General features: G+C 37.2%; 1 long non-coding RNA gene across 1 annotated transcript in view; it reads right to left on the reverse strand.

Moving 5' to 3' along the window:
* Positions 1-1,602: 1,602 nt before the first annotated feature.
* LOC141553842 (uncharacterized) overlaps positions 1,603-21,564 on the reverse strand; it is a 36,401-nt gene continuing 16,439 nt past the window's right edge. The window contains exons 3-4 of the long non-coding RNA XR_012485680.1: positions 5,687-5,792; positions 1,603-2,215 (exon numbers count right to left, since the gene is read on the reverse strand). This is a non-coding gene — a long non-coding RNA (uncharacterized LOC141553842). The remainder of the gene's footprint in view (positions 2,216-5,686; positions 5,793-21,564) is intronic.

Raw genomic sequence — 21,564 nt, forward strand, 5'->3', positions numbered from 1 at the left:
TAGAAATGTCTGAACAATATGACTGAATTGAGAGATCAGGTCTGTCAAGTCTACAGGAAGACATCCTGAAAAACCAAGACACCATGAGCTTTTGGTAGACTTCTTGAAAAGGGCCAGCAGTTAAAGCCATATGAAACAGCAGCAGTGGATAAGGGACCAAACATTCAGACTAATATTATTGAATAATCTTCCAAGTTGTTCACGTTGTACTCTGAATCTTACAAAAGATGAACTGATCTGCATATGGTACACCAATACTGAAGGTACTAGAAAGTAACTTAAATCCCTGTTATTTACATAAACCAGATATAAATATGTGTCTTTTGTGTAGGCCAAGTAATATTTTTCTGACCACACATTTATAGTTAACAAAAAGTCAATCAAAAAATTAAAAATACAAGTTAGGAAATGAATGGATTCTCTGTCTCTCAATCTCTGATTTTCTTTCTGTGTCTGTGTGTATCTCTACGTCTCTCTTTTTCAGTCTGCCTTTTCCTTTCCTTCCTCCCTCTTCCTTTCCCTCTTTCCCTCCCTCTCTCTTTTTCTCCTCCCCTTTCCTCTCTTACTAAATCTTTCCCTCTTTCTTTCCTTGCCTTCCTCATTTCCTCTGTCTTTCCCTCCTCTTCTCCTCCCTTTATCGTCATCTTCTTTTTGCTTCCTCTCTCTTTTTCCCGCCTCATTCACAATCAGGAATGGAGCTATGGAAATTCTCTTGCCATCATGATAGAAATCTGAAAAAAAAATCTGAGGAAGAGTAGGGAACAGAACTCAGCCCTTAATGTTCAGCAGAAGGCTGAAACAATGTGAACATGAGTGTCAAATGATAACAAATGGCTCTCTAATGTGGGGAGGGGGAAGGAGAAAAAAAGGTAGCTGAACAAGGACAAATGGCCCAAAGAGCTGTGAACATATGTGATGGAAAGATAATGAGAACCATAATAGCCTGGAATAAAGTTGATGAGGGTGAATCAATGCACCTCCCTTGATCAGGGAAATCAGTTCTCATTCCTTAGCTGCTCAGTTAAAAACACAGATAAATTAAAAGCATGGGAATGACTGCGTTAACATAGTTTTTCTATGAGGTTTACTTGTAATTCTGCAAATATCATCAAGAGCAAGCATATTTGAAATAGTTGGGAGAGTCTTTTTTTTTAACTATAGTACCTCTTTATACACAGTTGGGATAATCTGAGTTTGAAAGAATCACTTCTGTTCTGACAATTGGATTTTCTTTTTTTGTTAAGAGTTTAGTATTGGGGCAACTACATTATCACATTAAACCTCAAAGGTCAAAAATCTGTGAAAAGCTGAATTAAAAAGCAAAGAAGCTGAGACAGAACTTTTCACTTTGCTTCATCTCAATATAAATTGCAGATCAAACAGTTATCTGGATCAACAATGGCCATCCAATTCAAGAAGAATTGAGTTCCATTTAACACAGAAAACGTCATGCTGTGGTATGCTGTGCTTGGCACATGGTTTTAATTTTCAGATCCCCAACCTTTATTCTGGTTATTCTTATCTTCCATATGCTTCTTTTGACCTTCAGATGATCTGATTTTATAAGGCAGTATGAAAGAATGAGAGGTTTGTTAGAACTCCTCATAGGCAGTGAGTGCTTTATTTGCTTATTCATGTATTTATTCCTGAATATATTTACTTTGCAGAGCAACAAAGGGAAATATCATTTTAAGCTGATTTATTGCAAACAGATGGTTCATCACTGGAGGAAATGTTTTCACCACACTGGGTCTTGGGATAGTTTTGAGAAAGGGGGCTTGAGAATTCACTTGCCATTTCAGAAACAAAGCTATTAACAGAGATGTTTTGAACGGGGAAAACTTTGGGATCTTGTCACAAATCTTCTTGGAAGGGGGACTATAAGGCAAAGATCAAAAAAATTTTTTTAAAGAAATCTATTTTTACAAAAAGGGACTTCCCTTCTGTTTTCACTCCCCTCTCCTACTTCTTTTCATTTCTCTGTTTCTGTTTCTTCGTCTCTATCTTTGTGATTGTCCCTCTGTCTATCTCCCCTTTCCCATCTCCCCTTCTCCCATTTTTCTCCTCCTCCTCCTCTCTCCAATTCAGATATGACTAGCAAAACTCACTGGATTTGTATTTTCCTCATGTAGACCATCCCCATAGGGACAGACTATAGACCATTCATGATTTCCCATCCTCTGTGGTTCTTCTTCATGCTCTTCCATAAATACACCTGGTTTGTTGGAAGGAAAAAGAATTCCTTAATATTTAACAGATATTTATGTATCACTTGGGCTGTTCACCTGTTATTTCACTGTTTGACTGGTCAATCTTCTTTTATAGTCTCAGGAAAAAAAATTAAAAAAAAAAAAAAAAGATGACCTCATCATGAAGCAAGAGTTCAAGCCCATCAAGGTCTGCTCTCATTTTCTGGACCTTATTCCTTTTGATGGAGCTTGAGGTCCCTTTAAGATTCCTTTCTGATTGCCCAACCCCCATGGGTGACCTTGATTCGCAAATTCTGGTCAAAAGCACCCTTTTGAATATTCAGACCCAGCCCCCACTATCTGCTCAGCTTCCCCCAGCCCCCACCTGATCTGAGCTAACTGAAAAGCCTGCCAAGAACTTGGGGTACCGCCCACAATCCCCTTCTAGGTATGAAAGAGCCGAGCTGGAGCTCTCTCTTTGCAGGAGCCCTTCCCCCCAATGCATGGTATCCTTCCAGCCATGTAGGGGTTCCTGCCCGCCCAGCGGCCACCTCTGGCCCTGGCGTCTTTCTAACTTAACCTTGCTTTCAAATTTCTACAATAAACCTTTTTTATCAATCTAGGTTTTGGGGCCTGTAAATTCATTTACAGGGGACACTGCACCTCATGGGATTATCTTACTATCTTTACGCCAGCAAACGGGGTTCCCCCTTTCCTTTCCCTCATCACTTTCTAACCATGGGTATCTCTAATAATAATGGTTTTATCTTCAGTTTCCCCTTTAGTCATTATCTTCCCTTATAACGTGAGCTTTTTGCTAGTTTTTGTATTTCTAGTGCTTAGTAGAGTGCATGGAACATAACAGATGCTTGCTGACTTACTCATTGATAAAGTGAGAGGGAAATGATAAAAGCTTGTGTGCTCCACTAAAATTCATATAGGTTAAGAGAAAGCAAGCAGGTCAAAGTATAGATGCTCATGAAAGGGGGAAAAAAAAGCACATTGTAGTATGGGAGTATATTCCACTATTACTGTGCTGGAAAAAAAAGAAATGAATATTATGAACTCAGAGAAACCCGAGAAGATCTATAAATTGATGCAAAGGAAAAGAAGTACAATCAAGAAAATCATATATACAATGACTAAAATGACATAAATGGAAAGAAAAAATAATAGTAATTAACATTTCTGGAATGTCATGATCTTGAGCTAGAAATATCTCTATAATGTCCAACAACAGCTAGATTATATGGTGGACAGAGCACTGGGCCTGTAGTCAGAAAGATCATCTTAATCTATCCTTGAATACTGACTAGTTGTGTGACCCTGACTAAATCACTTAATCTCTGTTTGCCACAGTTTCCTCACCAATGAGCATTATCAAAGAGTTGCTGTGAGGATCTTGAATTGTAAAATAAATTACAATTGAATTATAAATTATTAAAATTGTATATTTGAATTGTAATTGAATTATAAAAATAAAAGATCTAAATGGCAAATCTGTTCACTAAACAATGATCTAAAGAGTTGCTAATTCTCAATTGTTTTCAGGTTTGTTTACATTACACTCCAAGGTCTTTTATTCTTTCCAGTGTGAGACATAATAATAATAATAACAACAACAATTAGCATTTTATTATATCGTAAGGTTTATAAAGCACTTTACATCTTACCTTAATTTGGTCTGCATGACAGTGAAGTAGGTTTTATTTTTTTCCCATTTTTCCAAAAGAGGAAACTGAGGCAAACAAATGGTAAGTAATTTGCCCCATATTTGCAATAGTGAGATTTAAACTCAGGTCTTCCTAACTCCCAAATCAATACTTTTTTACTTTATAATCTAGCTGCCTCATGCCTTGAGAAGTCATTCTTAGTCCCCATTCCAACTGGGTCACATTTTCAAGACCCTTTTCATCTGGGACATTATTACTACTTCTGCTGCATTGACCATGCGCTTAACATTGCTTGTTCTGGCATCCTCATTTTAACTGACTTATTGCTCCATCTTGACTGTTGACTTCTGTGGATTGTCTAAGCCAATTTCCTCAAATTATTTCTATCCATAACATCCAATATTTGCCCTGATTCCCTCACTCTTAGCTTTTAGTTATATCTTCACAATCCACATATGTGGGGTCAATGACAATTTAGCCCCTTTGGTTGTATGTTTCCTTTTTAGTCAGTAGCTCAGACTTCAGTCTAAGGAAAATGGGCTTTGTTTTCTGGGCTCTCAGTGAAGAAGGAAATCCAATCCAAGTCACTAATCATGATTGCCTTTAGACTTTAAATAATACCTTTTACAGGGAGTCTTTTCTTATTCCTCTAGCTGCTATTGCTTTTACCCTCACATTGATTTTCCTTTTTGTCTGTTTGAATCTTGAATGCATATCTAACTATTTATATATTTTCTCCTCCATAGTAATATAAGCTCATTGAGCACAGAACTATTTAAATTTTTTCTATGTATCTTTAGTGTTCAGCACAATTCTTGGCACATAATAAGCACTTGATAAGTAATTGTTTTCCGATTTATTGATCCCATGGAAATACAAAGAAATGGCATGAAACTTTTCTAAGTGACTTGGAGAATGGCCGTGAAGAATTGAAATTTGAGAGTTAAAGCACACTATGGGAGCCTTAGAAGGACATACAATTGCACATGAGTCATTGGTGCAGACTTCTATAGCTAAGCATTTTTGATTGCCCACATAAGCTCCAGAAGAACAGAACCCAAGATGTTATTGTCTGAAATAATGTCCTATAAGGCCCTGTTGAGAGCATTCCCATTAATCAGTAATTGCCCTTGGTAAAAGCAGTAGGGTAGTATATATGGGCTACCAAAGGTTTTATACTGCTGGTGACCTAATTGTTTCTTTCCAGAATGGTTACTGCAGGTATAATATGTGAGAAAACTCACTGTAGGGTACAGTATTCTGAGGAACTCCAAACCTGCAAGTTTGAGCAATGGTTGTGTCTTTATCCTTGTATACATTGACAAAAGGGAGGTGGATCTGTTTTCTCTGTCTTTCTAGGATCTAGGATATACCCAATTTTAAAGCTGTTTCAATTTCTATAAAAAATATTAGTGTCTTTAATATTATTTTCTAATAAATAAAAGGACAAATTGGGTAGAAGGAATTAGTGATTATATTGAAAAATGTTTTCCATTTTTATTCCTATTTCATATTTGACTCCACCAACATTGGACCTAAAGAGAAATTCAGGGAGAAAAAATTACCTATTTATAGCATAGGCATAGAGAGAATTAAAAGTTTAGTCCAACAATAATGTATTACTATAGTTTCACATCTATGGGAACCTTAGCCATACTCTGCAGGTGGGTTCTATAATAGTAGTCTGCAACCCATGAGTCAAAAAAATTATTTTCTTAAAAATAAAGCACAAAATGAAACCTTCATATGAGGGAACCAGTACAAAGGTGTTTTGTGTCTTTTCCCTGACCATAAATCAGATAAGATGGACTTAAAACAGCTCACCAATTGATTGTTCCAGTAGTATTAACCAAAGTCGGCTTGTTTTCCTTCCTTTTATCCCTTTAGGCAAGGCACTAGTTGGCAGTGCAGAACAGTATGAATGACAAATCTATGGGATGAGCCAACAAAAGAACCACGTAATTGCAATTTGTGCAGATGATATTTTACCGACCTGATGTCGCCTCATACAATTGATTCCCTTCTTTTATGAAATTGTACCCCAGGCTTCCTTCTTACAAATGGTTTATGGTACAATTAATAGGATAGTATGGTTTGGAACTGGAAATAATTTGTAAGAAAAAGAATATCAATTGCATTTCTATTTGCATTACCCAAAGGCAGTCTGATATAGCTAGCAATATTGAACTTGGAGGTATACAAAAGACATCCTAAACATCATCATGCTCCTGGTCACCCATGCTCACAACCTCACCTCATTGTTAGCACTCCTCATATCCTTGCTCACAATCCCTCCCTCGTTATATGATCATATTCAAATCTTGTTATGTCTAACCTCACAATATTTCCCATAGAAGTCCCATTCTCTCTGCGCATGTAGCCACCTCCCTGGTGCAAGCCCTGTTTGATTCACACTTGGATTGTTGCCATGAGTTTCTCAATATTTTCCCTGGTTCATGTCTCTCTCCACTCCAATCTATTTTCCAGCCATCTATCAAAGTGATCTCTTATAATGCACAGGTCTTACCATATCACCTCTATTCTAAAAGAAATTGGGTTTAGTGTTATCTAGACTGGGGCTTAAACTTTTTCCATCTGTGACCCCTTTTTGCCTGAGAAATTTTTTATATGACTCTTGGTATGTAGGTATATGAGATAGGTAAACAAATCAAACATTTACTGGAAATAAAGCATAACAAAACTTATTTTTAAACAATTTCTTTAGTATACATTTAATTTTACCATTTATTATTGATAAAAGCAAATTTGCATACCAATGACATGGATGTACTTATTGATTTTTGCATAAAGAATTGAATCTTGGCAGAATATTTGATATCTTTTACTGTTGCCAAGTTTTTCTGCAACTCCCACATTCATTATGAAATCATATATAGGGTGCTGGCCCACAGTTTATTTTTTTTTATTTTTATAAATATTATTTAACTTTACCCAATTACATGTGAAGGTACTTCTTAGCATTCATTTTTGTAAACTTTTGAATTCATTTTTTTCCCTCCTTCCCTCCTGTTTCCTCTCCCTTCCCCAAGACAGCAAGCAATCTGATTTAGGTTATGCAAGTACAGTTATTTTGAACATATTTCTATATTTGTCATGTTGTAAAAGAAAAATCAGAAGAAAAGGGGAAAAACACAAGAAAGGAAAAGCAAACGAATAAAAATGGTGAAAATAGTATGCTGCAATTTGCATTCAGTCTTTCCATAGTTCTCCCATTGGATATGGATAGCATTTTCTATCCCAAGTCTATTATTAGGACTTGAATCACCTCATTGGTGAGAAGAGGGAAATCTATTATAGTTGATCATCTCATAATATTGTGTGTACTGTGTAAAATGTTCTCCTGGTTCTGCTCAGTTCACGCTATATCAGTTCATATACGTCTTTCCAGGTTTCTGCTCATCATTTCTTATAGAACAATAGTATTCCACTACATTCAAATGCCAGAACTTATTCAACCATTCCCCAAATGATTGTCATCCACTCAACTTCCAATTTCTTCCCAACACAAAAAGAAATGCTACAAACATTTTTGCACATGTGGGTTCTGCTCCCTCTTTTATGATCTCTTTGAGATACAGACACAGCAATGTCACTGCTGGATTAAAGAGTATGCACAGTTTCATAGCCCTTTGGACATAGTTCCAAATAGCTCTCCAGAATGGTTGAATCAGTTCACAACTTCACCAACAATGCATTAGTGTCCCACTTTCCTACATCCCCTCCAACATCTATCGTTATCTTTTCCTGTCACCTTAAACAATCTGAATGGTAGGAGGTGGTACCTCAGAGTTGTTTTGATTTGCAATTCCCTAATGTAGTGATTTACATCACTACATTTGTAGTGATGTAGTGATTTATATCACTACATTTGTAGTGATGAAGTGATTTATAACATTTTATGTGATTTTAGATGGCTTTAATTTCTTCATCTGAAAATTGTCTATTCATATCCTTTTACCATTTATCAAATGGAGAATGACTTGTATTCTTATAAATTTGACTCTGTTTTTTTATATATCTGAGAAATGAAGTCTTTATCAGAAACAGTGGCTATAAAAATCTTCCTCAGCTCTGCTACCCCTCTAATCTTGGCTGCATTGGTGTGAATTATCCATTTTGCTTTTCTCATAATCTGAATTACCAATTTTGCTTTTCATCATGTTCTTTAATTCTCCTTTGGACATAAATTCTGACAGATGAACTATGTTTTTTTTTTTTCTCTTTTCATTTGTTTATAGTATCACCCTTTATTGGACCCAGTTTAAGAAACTTTGGCCAAGACCCATGAGGATTCAGTGAGCCAAGCACAATATTTTGCATTCATTTGAGGCAAGAAACCATTGTCCATTATAATGATCTGTTTGTCCATTTAAGCTATATGAGATAAGATTCTTCATCAGTGTTTGCTGAATTAAATTTGTATAGAATAATCAATGCCTGCTTCTTCTCAAGATGGGACTCCAAATCCAAGCTATGGACACACACACACACACACACACACACACACACACACACACACAGAGATAACTAGCTATAGACAGATATAGATGATCATATCTATATATTTCCTCCGAAACAGGAATCAAGGCTTTCTAGGTGTGTGTGTGTGTGTGTGTGTGTGTGTGTGTGTGTGTGTGTGTGTGCTTGCGCAAATAAGAAAGGGAAAGCTTTGAGTAATTGAGATATTCTCAGGAGTACATCAAACAACCAAATAACTAAATGGACGTTAAAAGGGTGAATTATTTTATTATCTATAGAGACAATATGGATTGATTACTTTGCCTGTTGTGTTCCTCCTGCTTAGGGTTAGAGATCAACTCAGAAAGAGTTAACCAGGCACAGAGACAAGAAACTAGATATTGTCCATGGTCCCTGAGACAGGAATATCCATTTAATCATTTGGGCTTATTTAAGCAATCGCTTCATTCTCCAAAATGGCGACACTAGAAAAATCAGAGTGGTAAAGGAATTCCCTTCCCAGTGGCAGAACAACATGGCTCTAGAAGAATAAGGAACCACATGGTTTAAGTGATTTTAGAAAAGGTGGTAGGGTTATGGCAAGAGAAGCAGGATATGAGACTTGGCCTGGTTAACAGTCCTTTCTTAAATATAACCTTTTAGAGATAAGAGAAGCAAGCATATGTTTGAGGGCTGAAGGAATAGCAAGGGACTGAGCCATGACATAAAAGATCAAATCAGGATTTTGCCATCTGTTAATGCCTTGAGTGACATGTACTGTGCAGGTCTGAGGGGAAGGGAAAGGGCTGACTCTAACATATTTAGTCACAAAATTCATTTTTGAGGAAAATTTCAAACCTTAGAATGGCACCCACAATGCTTTTCCTTTCTCAAAAAAGTGACGAGAACAAAGTAGGCAAACATACACTAGTGAACTTGACTTTAATTCCTGGGACCAGACTTTCTTGAATGAAAGAAGACAGTTGACCTATAGCTACTCCCACCCCCACTCCCCTTTATGATAGACTTTGGAAGGGATCATTTTTGATAATCCAAATTATGATTTAGCAGGTACTTTAATTTTTTTTTTCAAAATGGGAAATAGCTAGGGTAGGATAGCCAGGATAGCCTTCTTTATCCTTCTGAAGCTCATTTGAAGTGTCACCATGGGGCAGTGGAAAGAGCCTGACTTTGGAGCTTGGAAACTCTTACTTCAGATAATAATAACTGTGTAGTTGTGGATGATCCACTCATTTGTTTTTTAGGCTTCAGGTTTCTCAGCTTAAAATGGAGATAATAAGAGTACCTACTTTATAGGATTGTAGAGAAGATCAGGTGAAAAATTATTTGCAACCTCTGTGTCCTTGAAAGCATAATAAGCTTATCATCATCAGAAAGAGAACCAAGAGAATAATTTCTGTGTTATACTGTGGGACCTTGGGTAAATCATTTAAGTTCTCAGTGTTCCAGATGTCACTTCAAGACAATAAATTGCAAATCAGGTACTGATCTTTAGTGGTCCAAGGAGTTTTCTTCCTGGGAGTTACCCTATGTCAATGAAATCCCTGGCTCAGTCCCTGTTCCTGTCCCATTAATAACATTGAAGGATAAAAATAGGAAGAAATCTGAGCCTATTGCAAAGCTCTGGTGTACCTTTAATGCCATTCAGTAACAATGAATTATCCAAGAGCCCATTGATCTTATTGCATAGAAAGAATGCAGAATTTTGATAATTTTGAGTTTAATTCTCACTTCTACCCAGTCTGGGCAAAGACAAATATTGTAAAAGAGGAGAGGGAAAGGATTCTCTGGTTAGTAAATTTGGCTAATATCTCTGTATACCCTTGGGCTACATAGAAAGAATATTTGATTAAATTGTAACAAGCAACAGGAAGAAAATAAACAAATTGCTTTAAAATGACTCACTCACACACGCACACTCTATTTTTTTCCTATCTTCTTGTCTCAACCTTCCACTCCTATTCTATCTTCCTCACAATCCTGTTATTCCTCTCTCCTTTCTCCTTTTTTTCCTTCCTTCCTCCCTCCCTTCCTTCTTTCCTCCCTGCGTCCCTCCTTCCCTTCCTCCCTCCCTTCCTTCCTTCCTTCCCTCCCTTCCTTCCTTCCTCCCTCCCTTCTTTCCTTCCTTCCTTCCTCCCTTCCTTCCTCCCTTCCTTCCTTCCTTCCTCCCTCCCTTCCTTCCTCCCTCCCTTCCTTCCTTCCTTCCTCCCTTCCTTCCTTCCTGCCTTCCTTCCTTCCTTCCTTCCTTCTTTCCTCCCTTCCTTCCTTCCTTCTTTCCTCCCTTCCTTCCTTCCTTCCTTCTTTCCTTCCTTCCTCTCTTCCTTCCTTCCTTCCTCCCTTCCTTCCTCCCTTCCTTCCTTCCTTCCTTCCTTCCTCCCTTCCTTCCTTCCTTCCTTCCTTCCTTCCTTCCTTCCTTCCTTCTTCCTTCCTTCCTTCCTTCTTCCTTCCTTCTTCCTTCCTTCCTTCCTCCTTCCTTCCTTCCTTCCTTCCTTCCTTCCTTCCTTCCTTCCTTCCTTCCTTCCTTCCTTCCTTCCGTCCTTCCTTCCTTCCGTCCTTCCTTCCTTCCTTCTTTCCTTCTTTCTTTCTTCCTTCTTCCTTCCTTTCTTCTTTCTTTTTCCTTCTTTTCTTTCCTCCTTCCTTCTTTCTTGCCTTTCCCCCTTCCCTATATTTTCTCCTTCCTTCCACTTTTCTTACCTACCTCTCTTTCTCCCTACTTTTTCTATGGGTCCATGGGTCCCTGAGACAGGAATATCCATTTGTTTCTGGCTTTGCCTCTTAATTCTAACCTCTCCTCCCTATTATTAATTTTCTTTGTGCATCTCTCTTCCTTTATTTCTGTCTGTACATTTGCGTAATTTTCTCATTATCTTTCCCCCCAAACTCCATTTGTCTCTTAAAACTACTTCCCCTTCAAAGTTTTCAAGTTCAGATGAACTTTTTCTTCATCTTAGGGAAAACTCAGCACCCCAGCTTTGATTCCAAAATGTCAAAAAGTCTTATGATCCATTTTTTCATTAGGAGAAATGCAGAAGAATCCTGTTAATTTTCAACTAATTTAAATCAGTTTATCATCAAGCTAGCATCCTCATTTCCCAGTGGGAGCTTTAATCATTTATACCAGAGAATGTGCTGCACTACTGAACTTGTTTTATAATTTAGGAGAGTTCCCTTCACCAAATCACCAGCCAAAGTATGTGATGAGTTCTCATTCCAGAATATTGTCTCTATTGAAAAGATGAAAGTGCTTGAAAGACGCCTATTATGTGGAAGCTCTCACGCCTGAGCACCTCTAATATTTTTATTTTATTGGCAGATACTGTAGGTGCAGAGAGTGGCCCATCAAAAAGGGGCTGCTTTGGGAGAGATTGGGGGAGATTATTTATCACTTTATTACCTTTTATTTTCTCAACATGGTCTCAGATCCTCTTAAAACCTGATTTCACACCCCTATTTTGGAAGGTAACTGCAGTAACTATCCCTCAATAGATCAGGAAACAGGGTCAGAGAGACTAAATGATATTCTCTAAGTCTCACACAAAATGAGCTCCACGGAGAGTGTTTTAAGGTTCATTCCCATGTTTTCAGCCTTTAGCTTTGACCAATCAGATATGACATTGATTATGTTTGACCCGGGAGATGAGAATATAGGAACAAAAGGAGGCATGGTGCAGTGGGTAGAGAATGAGATTAGAGCCAAGAAATCCTGGTTTGAGTCTTCCATCCACTTATAAGCTGTGTCACAGGCAGGCAAGCTCCTTAACCCCTCTTTGACTCATTTTCCTTATCCATAACTGAGAGGGTTGGATGTGATTACATCTAAAGTCCCTTTCAGCTTTAAATATATGAGGTTAAATTTGATGGTCTTTCAGGTTGCTTCTAGCTCTAAATTTATGATCTCTGAATAGAATAAAAGGCATTTGGTATAAATTGAAGAACTGATGTCCCTGTGTGTGCTTATGCCAATCTTTATGTAAGTTTTTATCTGTTTGAACAATTGTTTTCTGATGAAGAGGAACAAAATAGCTCATATTTATAGAATATTTCAAAGACTGCAAGGTGTTTCTGAATATTCTAAGAAAAAGTTATTGGTCTTGGCACTCAAAGTCTGATAGCTGGGTTACTCTCTGGATAGAGTACAGGGCTAAATTTCAGGAAGAACTGAGTTCAACTATGACCTCAGACACTTACGAGTTGTGTGATCCTAGACACTGTTTGCCTTAGTTTCTTCATCTGGAAAATGAGCTAGAAAAGGAAATAACAAATACTCCAGTATCTTTGAAAAGAAAACTCCAAAAGGGTCGCAAAGAGTCAGGCATGCTGAAACAACTACAAATAGTAACAACCCCAAATTCTAGACCAAAGTCCTAACCTGAATTGATGGAACTCTGTCTTTCCAGAAATCAGCTGGAGTCAGGATAATCAAAAGTCTTTATTTTTGGTCTTTTGAGGTCACAGTCAGGGATTAGATCTAGCAATCTCCACACCTCCTTCCTCTCTCTCCACCGCCAGGAGAATGGATCAATTTCCTCCTCCTACTCCACCCACACAAGTCACTTTCCCTTCTTTGTCCACACCCGCCAATCCAGCCTGCACAGAATAGTTGGGGAGGGTCATCCTTCAAACATGTTAATAGAGAATTGTCCAATTGGAAATTAGTCTCATGTGCTCCATTATCCAAATGAATTTGCTCAGTTCTAGCCCTTTACACTGAATATTGCTAGCTATGAAAACCTCGACAAATTATTTCACTTCTCTAATCATCAGTCTTCTCATGTATACCATGTTGTTGTTCTTTAATCATCACTGGCTCTTTGTGATACCACTTGGGGTTTTCTTGGGGAAAAAAATGCTAGCCTGATTTGTCATTTCCTTTTCCAACTCATTTTACAGATGAGGAAACTGAGTCAAATAGGGTTAAGTAACTTGCCCAGGGTCACACAGCTAGTAAGAATCTGAGGCCGGATTTGAAGTCATCTTCCTGACTTTATTGACTGATCTATCTTCCCCATAGAATAATGTTGATAGCCACATGTGTTTAATACTTTATCTCATTTGGTCCTTACAACAACCTTGTGAAGTAGATGCTATTATTTTCCTCATAACACTTACACTAGCCTCTTCATAGGACTATGGTAAGAAGCAAATATGATTTAAATATAAAGTGCTTTGTAAGCATAAATAGCCATAAAGACCGTGATTAATATTGGTTCCAGATGGATAATGTTCAAACAAATCTCTTTCACCTCAGGAGTAAGATGGTATATTGCAGGGATAGAATTTCACATACTTTGTCAGTAGCTATGAATATACTGTAGTGTTTCTTTCTTTCTTTCTTTCTTTCTTTCTTTTTTAAAAAAAATATATATATTTTATTGTATTGCCCTAGTGGCAGATCCCATTGGTAAAATACTCATTTCTCATTGGTGAAGATGAATGCCCTTCCCTGTAAGAGCAGTAGGGCAGTACTTGAAGAAAACAGGAGAGATCTATTTTCTTCAGTATTTAGAACTTCAAGTTTCTATTAGCTTGGGCTCTTCTGACTTCCAGCTCCAAAAGTAAAGATGGAACATGGCATACTTTAGGTTGCTGAAGAAAAAGATCCTGAAGATATGAAAGGAGCCAGCAGTCTCTATCACATCCCTTCTATGTTTGAGACTTCAATGAGTTTTCTGTAGATGAGATATATAATTATCCCTTTTTGTTGAGCTGTCACCTCACTCTCCATGGGAGAGCTCCTTCACTTTTTGTTGATTGATATATTTTCTAAAATTATATATATATATATATACATACATATTATATATATATACATATATATGTGTGTGTATATATATATATATATATATATATATCCTCTGATTTCTATTTTGCTACTGCTTTGATTAAAGGAGTTTCTTTGTTGTCCATAATGTCTGTTAATTTTAGAATTGGTATATAGTACAAAAAGGGATAAGACTTAAATATAAATTTTCTTTTCTTTTTTTTTTTTTTTTTAGGCTGGGGTTAAGTGACTTGCCCAGGGTCACACAGCTAGGAATGTTAAGTGTCTGAGACCAGATTTGAACTCGGGTCCTCCTGAGTTCAAGGCTGGCGCTCTATCCACTGTGCCACCTAGCTGTCCCCTATAAATTTTGATATGACATTGATCAAACTTATAGCAGTTTTTTTTAATAAAAAAGAAAGATTTGAATGTTTCAATGGATTACAAGATCAATATGAGTTAAAAGCATAACATGGGAACCAACAAAATAACTAATGGAATTTAGGGTTATATTGAAATAGTGTTAGTTTCCAGAAATAAATAATTGATAATACTATGATATTAATACCTGGTCTCAACTATTTAGAGTTTTCTGTTAAGTTCTTGTGGTCAACTGAATGTGGAAAAATATTGACAAGCTAGAGACTATTCAAAGAAGGAAAAATAGGTAAATGAAGGATCTTGAACCTTGTCTTATAAAATTCAGTTGGAAAGTACTGAGAGAAAAGAAATATGATAGCTGTGTCCATGTAGTTCTCTAGATTCTCCATGAAGAGAAATTAAATTTATCCTTTTTGGGCTCAGAAGGCAGAGCAAAAAGCAATGGATAAAAATTATGAATATCAGGAAAATTTAACACAAAATTTTGTTATAGTTACAGCTACATATATATTTGATGGGTTGTTTTGGAATGTGGTAGGTTCCTTTACAGGTTTTGGAACAGAGGCAGAAGGCATTCCTTTTCAGCAATGTATTTGACTGGATGGCTTCAAAGATGCCTTTATTTTGAGAATTTTATGATTTTATAATATCTATAGAGAAATATTTAGAGTGAGAAAGACATGGATTTGAGTCTTACATCTGAAAATACTAGCTATATCACCAAATAATTTAACTTCTGTGTTCCCTAGGGGTCCTTTGAAAATATAAATCAGAGATGGATCACTAATCTGATTTAGTCAGAGAAAGAAACTTCTATATTAGGAGTCGCTGAAATCACTGGGAGTTATTGAGGCTAATAATGTGGCAACTCCAGGGTAAGAGGAAGAAGAGTGGATTTGGGAAAAGTGATTGAAATGTGAAAAATCCAAAGTATATTAATAAAATATTAATATGAACAAAATTTTTTAAAAAAACTGTTAATAGATGACAGTATCCTGAATTACAGACTTTATTTCTTGTTTTTCTTTACTATATTGGAACTTTTGAAGATGAAGTGAACATAAATCAAATCTCTCTCCAACTCAAAACAACTCAATATATCTCTTCAAATCATTGGCCATTTTGTTCTCATTCTCTCCAATATCATCCAAACTCGATCCTACACAGTGCAATTATGTTCTGCTATCTCACTCTGTTGTGTTCTCTGAGGCTGCACCAGTGGACCAAATGAGAAGTCCTGACTGGTCCTACCACCTTGTAAAGGTTTTTTGAGTATGGGCCAAGTATAGACTTTGGGTCTCTCATCAGTCCTGTTTGATCACCTCCAATTATCCTGAATATACTTGTTTTACATAGCAGTATGTCTATGCTCTCTCCTATTATTCTTTGCCTTTCTATCCATATCATTTATCCAAACTCCTGACTCAGAGCTGGTGTTTGATAAATGCTTGTAAGTTGAGTCTAAGACTAGTCTAGCTAAAAGTCAGAAAGATTTATTACTAGATTGTATCATACACCAAAGATTTACAGCTGAAAGGGAACTGAGAGGCTCCCATTTAACAGATGAAACTGTTGAACTTGCCAAGATCATATACATTGTTTCAGAGCTGGGATTCAAAGTGGAACCTTATGATACCCAACCCAGTGTTCCTTCCATTGCACTGTTGGCCATAATGGGATGAGTTCTTTACTCATGGAAACTTTTGAAGATCATCTATTTCTATGAAGACATAGGAGTGAGGCAACTGAGATTTACACTGTTGGTGGGAAGAAGAAGCAGATTACTGCAATTGCTATTGAGTCATTTCAGTCACATCTAACTCTTTGTGATCCCATTTGACAAAATATTGGAGTTATTCCTTTTACAGATAAGGAAACAGAGGCAAACATGATTAAATCTTCCGTAGGGTCATACAGCTAGTAAGTTACTAAAGATGATTTCTAGTCATATGAAAAGGCATTCTAAATCACTAATGATCAGAGAAATGCAAACTAAGACAACTTTGAGGTATCATTACACACCTCTAAAATTGGCTAAGATGACAGGAAAAGATAATGATGAATGTTGGAGGGGATGTGGGAAAAATGGGATACATACATTTTTCATGGAATTGTGAACAGATCCAAGCATTCTGGAGAGCAATTTGGAATTATGCCAAAGGGCTATCAAACTGTGCATGCCCTTTGATCCAGCAGTGTTTCTACTGGGCTTATATCCCAAAGAGATCTTAAAGGAGGGAAAGGGATCCCCATGTTTGTGGCAGCTCTTTTTGTAGTGGCAAGAAACTGGAAACTGAGTGGATGCCCATCAATTTGGGAAATGGCTGAATAAGTTATGGTATATGCATGCTATGGAATATTATTCTTTTTTTTGTGTGTGTAAATACCATTTTCTTGTTGCACAATAAGCATTAGATTTATGGAATATTATTCTATAAGAAATGATCAGTAGGATGATTTCAGAGATGCCTGGAGAGACTTACATGAAGTGATGCTAAGGGAAGTGAGCAGAACCAGGAGATCATTGTACATTGCAACAAGAATATTATATGATCATCAATTCTAATGATTGTGACTCTTTTCAATGATGAGATGATTCAGGCCTGTTCCAATGATCTTGTGATGATGAGAGCCATCTGTACCCAGAAAGAGGCCTGTAGAACCTGCGGGTGGATCACAACTCTTTTTGTTGTTGTTTGCTTGAATTTTATTTTCTTTCTCATTTTTCTTTTGACCTGATTTTTCTTATGCAACAAGATAATTCTACAAATATGTATACCTATTTTGGATTTAACATATTTTATGATATTTAATGTATATTGGACTCCATGCCATCTAGGGGAGGGGATGAGGGAAGGGAAGAAAATTGGAACACAAGGTTTTTCAAGGGACAATGTTGAAAAAATTGTCCCTGCATATGTTTTGAAAATAAAAAAAAAAAAAACCTTCAATAAAAAAAACCCTCAAAATTCACTTTCCCTTTATAAAAAATAAATGATTGATTTTTTTTTTTAAGTTTCTAAGATTGGATTTGAACTCAGGTCTTCCTGACTTTTTGTTAGGATTACTAAGTGAGAACTCAGGTTGTCTGGACAGTGACAAGGTGAGAATTCAGGTTTTCTGGACAATTACAAGGTGAGAACTCAGGTTGACTTGATAGAGGGGGCAAGCTCATTGGCTGGGGTGGTTCTTCCCAGAAGCCCTTGCATTATCCCACGCCCATTCTCTGGGAGGATAAAGAGGACAGCACTCCAGGAAGAGAAGAAGACTCTGAATTGCATCAGGCTTGACGGGGCTCTCTGCAGGAAGGGAAGTCACTTCTAAGGACAAGAGTTAACAGCAAGTGCCTGGAGACAACGGTTAACTACAGGAAGAAGAATCTGTCCGAGAGATTTGAGTTGACACAGCAGATCTCTTCCCAGAGAGTGATCCGGCAGCTTCTAGAGACAACAGCTCGTCACAACTTTTGACCCAGTGCTTTATCCATTGTGTCATATAGGAGGCTACACAAACTTACAAAATCATGATTTCTGAATTTCGAATTGTTAGAATTCTTATAAGGTGCTCAGTCAGTGGAATAGATAGAGACAATGGTTGTTTAGCAGGGTGCTTAACAGTTCTCTAGATGTATTTAGTATTTACTAGAATTCTACAAGATTCATACCTTTAAGAGAGAATATATAAGAGCTCAGAGCCTCAACCAGGAGGCACTTCAGGGGATTCAGAGCCAGGATTCAGTGGAGGAGATTCACAAGTCAGGCAGAACAAAAGAAGACATAGAAGTGGTGGCAGGCTGTCCTGTGGAGAACATTGAAACCAAGATCCCTGGAAGGCCTCCAGAAAACTAGCCGAGCCCCAAGTGAAGGAGATAAAATTTGGAAAGAGACAGTAAAAGATTTGGACTTTTAATCCCTGGATGCATTTGAGGTGATTATTACACTGAGCTGAAACTAAGGCTGCTCCCAGAAGCCCCCCAAGAAACCTGATCCCAGAGAACATCACACTTTAGAGAAGAACATTACAGCTAATACAGAGTAACAAACCTCATTTTTCCTTTTTCATAGATATTAATTAGCACAATGCCTGGCACAAAATAAGCATTTAATAATTTGTTGATTAATTAATTTATTAAGTACTTTCCTCTTTATATTGAGTCCCCAATTCTATTTACCCATGACCCTAATCATGTTAACTACCAATTTACTAATCCCTTGCTAATAACTGGTCTTCATACCCATGAAGGAGATGAGGTGAGATCTTTCAAGACAGGTATGAAAATCGAGTAAGGCTTCATCTACTTCAGAGTTTGAGTAGGCCTGCCTTTGAAGACTCAGTGAAGGGCATATTTAAGTCCCTTTCCTGCTATCCTCCCATGATATCATTTTCTCCCTATTTCAGTTAAATATGGAAGACTATGTACTTATTGGTCAAGTTCAATTTCTTGGGTAGTTCCCGAGTTTAGAATGTAAGACCCTCAGCCAATGAGGATGAGGGTCAGTAGTGGGAGGGGGAGTTTTCTTTAGGCATTAAAAGCTTTAACCCTGCCCCAAAGATGTTCTTCCCTTCAATTGTCTGTTCAATGGGTGGGCCCCGATTCTCACGAGAATGTATAATAAACTTTGCTTTGATTTTAGAGATCTCTTCAGCTTTTTTATTAAATGGTGACCCCTCACTATTTCTGAACTACTCACCAATCAGATTATTTAGCAATAGATTAGGTCACTTTAAGGCTGAAAAACTTCTGAGCATTGATTTTAATTCATTTCTGATAATGCATCTTGAAAGCAGGGGTTACTTTCTTCAGAATCCTAACATATAGCCTAATGTCTTAATACATAATAGAAAATTAACAAGTAACTAGTAAATTATCAGTTTCTATTTATGGTTTAAAATGCTTTTAATCCTTTTATTGTTAAAACTAATTCATTCTGGAGGCATGGGGTGCAACAACAATAATGCATTAGCTTGGATACAGGAAGTGAGAGAGAAAATACATTTCATAATCTCCCAACATCCTTGTTCATATCAAAGTGACTCCTCATGATATCATTCCGGAAAGCCTGAGTTCAACTATTTCTCTTCTTCTTTAACTTACTCCAGAATGCCCCCAGTTAATTTTCCATCATCATCTTAATTAAAGAAAAGGTTGCTTTGACTGCCATCTCCTTGAGCACTGCAGATTCTGTCATGGGTCAGTGCAGAATGTATTGAAGATTAAAGTATTTTGCAAGACAGATGTGTTACAATTAAAATCAGTTTGCAAATCCCTAATTAAAATAAAGATTCAATTGGTTGCTCCTGGGAAAATGGATTCCATCAAGGAGAAGTTCACATCTAGATATTAACAAACAGGCAGTAAGAAAATATCTTACTGTCAGTATTGCCTTGTTGATAATTATGTTCTGTTTTTAATTGGGCCCCTGGTCATAGCCAAAGGGATTTGGGAGTACTGTTAGGATTGGAGCTGGCCAGAGGCAAAACAAGACATGTGAGTTTGCCAAATGTGACTTCACCTCTTGTTTTATTCTCTCTATGTTTTAATACTCTCTTTCTCTTCCTTGACATTCAAGGTTTTCAGGCTAACTAGGCCCTGATAGCAGAAAAGATAGTCAAAAGGAAACTGATTTTGAAATTGGGTTTTAGATTGACCTCAATTCTCTTTCCTTACGGTTTAAATAATTTTGGCCAAGTTATAAACTGACTTTTCCTCTGTCCAGAGAAATGAGATATCACTGAAAAATCAGCAAGATACCTTCACTTGTCTAAGTCTATGTGTGTGAATTTCACACACACACACACACACACACACACACACACACACACACACACAGTTCACACAGTCACATTAGGCTGTTAATGACAAGATGTATTTCAGAATCCTTAATCTGTGGGGAGAAAATCTAGTTTGTAAATGGAGCTAAATTGATAGCTCCACCCCAACTGATTTAATCTATTACAATGCACCCAAGATCTGATTTGCTTGGTCATAGAGGGAGCTCAAAAGAGTTTTCTCCTACTGTAATTCAAAGAGTAGATTGAAGCCAAAAAGTGGTAGCTAAAGCAGAAGAAAGCAATTAGAAAGCCTGAAATTTTTTTTTTTTTTTTTTTTTTTTAATTGGCTCCTGAGTCTGAATCACAAAAGACCTGAGATAAGCCCTGGGACTATGGGCTACAAAAGCTAGTAAGACTGTTCTGGAAATCATGAAAAGACCTGAAGAGAAGTGGTAATTAAGTCTAGACACTAACAAAGGGCTCAGGAATGGAAGAGAAAGCAACTTGCTACCTTCCTTACATGTAATTAAATTACAGAAGGCATTAAATAATCTTCTGCTAGATAACATGGGATCCCTATTTAGGGTAGCAAGGTGAAGCAGTGGATGGAACATTGGACTTGGAACCTGAGTTCCAATCCCCTCCTGAACTGGAGGAGCTTAACTCCTGTCTGAGCCCCAGTATCCTGACTCTACAAAAGCATCTTTTACCTTTTCTATTCATATCATGCAACTGTGTCCTGACTTTCTCCTTGTAAAACAAAATGACCTTTTACCTTTTCCATGCGTATTTAGTTACCCCCAGCCCAATATACAAGTTACTAATACAAACAGACTTTTCCCCATGCATATCCTATCTGAGATATATCTAATTAAACACAATTTCCCCCCATTATCTTATCAGAAGTTGTCCAAAGGTTTCTGAGATGGTCCAATTTCTTTGCTTTGCCCAAATCTCCTGTTGGTTCCTAAGGAAGTCAAAAAGATGTGTCACCCCCATAAATGTCCTTTGTTTGATTTGGGGATGGTGGTGCCTTAGTTCTGAATGAGATGAGGTGAGATCTCTCAAGACAGTTGTAAAAATTGAGTAAGGTTTCATTCACTTCAGAGTTGAGTAGGCCTGAAGGACTTTGAAGATTGAGTCAAGGGCATACTCAAGTCCCCTTCCTGCTATCCTACCATGACATCATTTTCTCCCTATTTCAGTCAAATATGGGCGACTATGTACTTATTGGTCAAGTTCAATTTCGTGGGTAGATCTTACATTTAGAATATAAGACCTTCAGCCA

The sequence above is a fragment of the Sminthopsis crassicaudata genome, chromosome 2 (assembly GCF_048593235.1).
Source record: "Sminthopsis crassicaudata isolate SCR6 chromosome 2, ASM4859323v1, whole genome shotgun sequence".
In the NCBI taxonomy this organism is placed as follows: domain Eukaryota; kingdom Metazoa; phylum Chordata; class Mammalia; order Dasyuromorphia; family Dasyuridae; genus Sminthopsis; species Sminthopsis crassicaudata.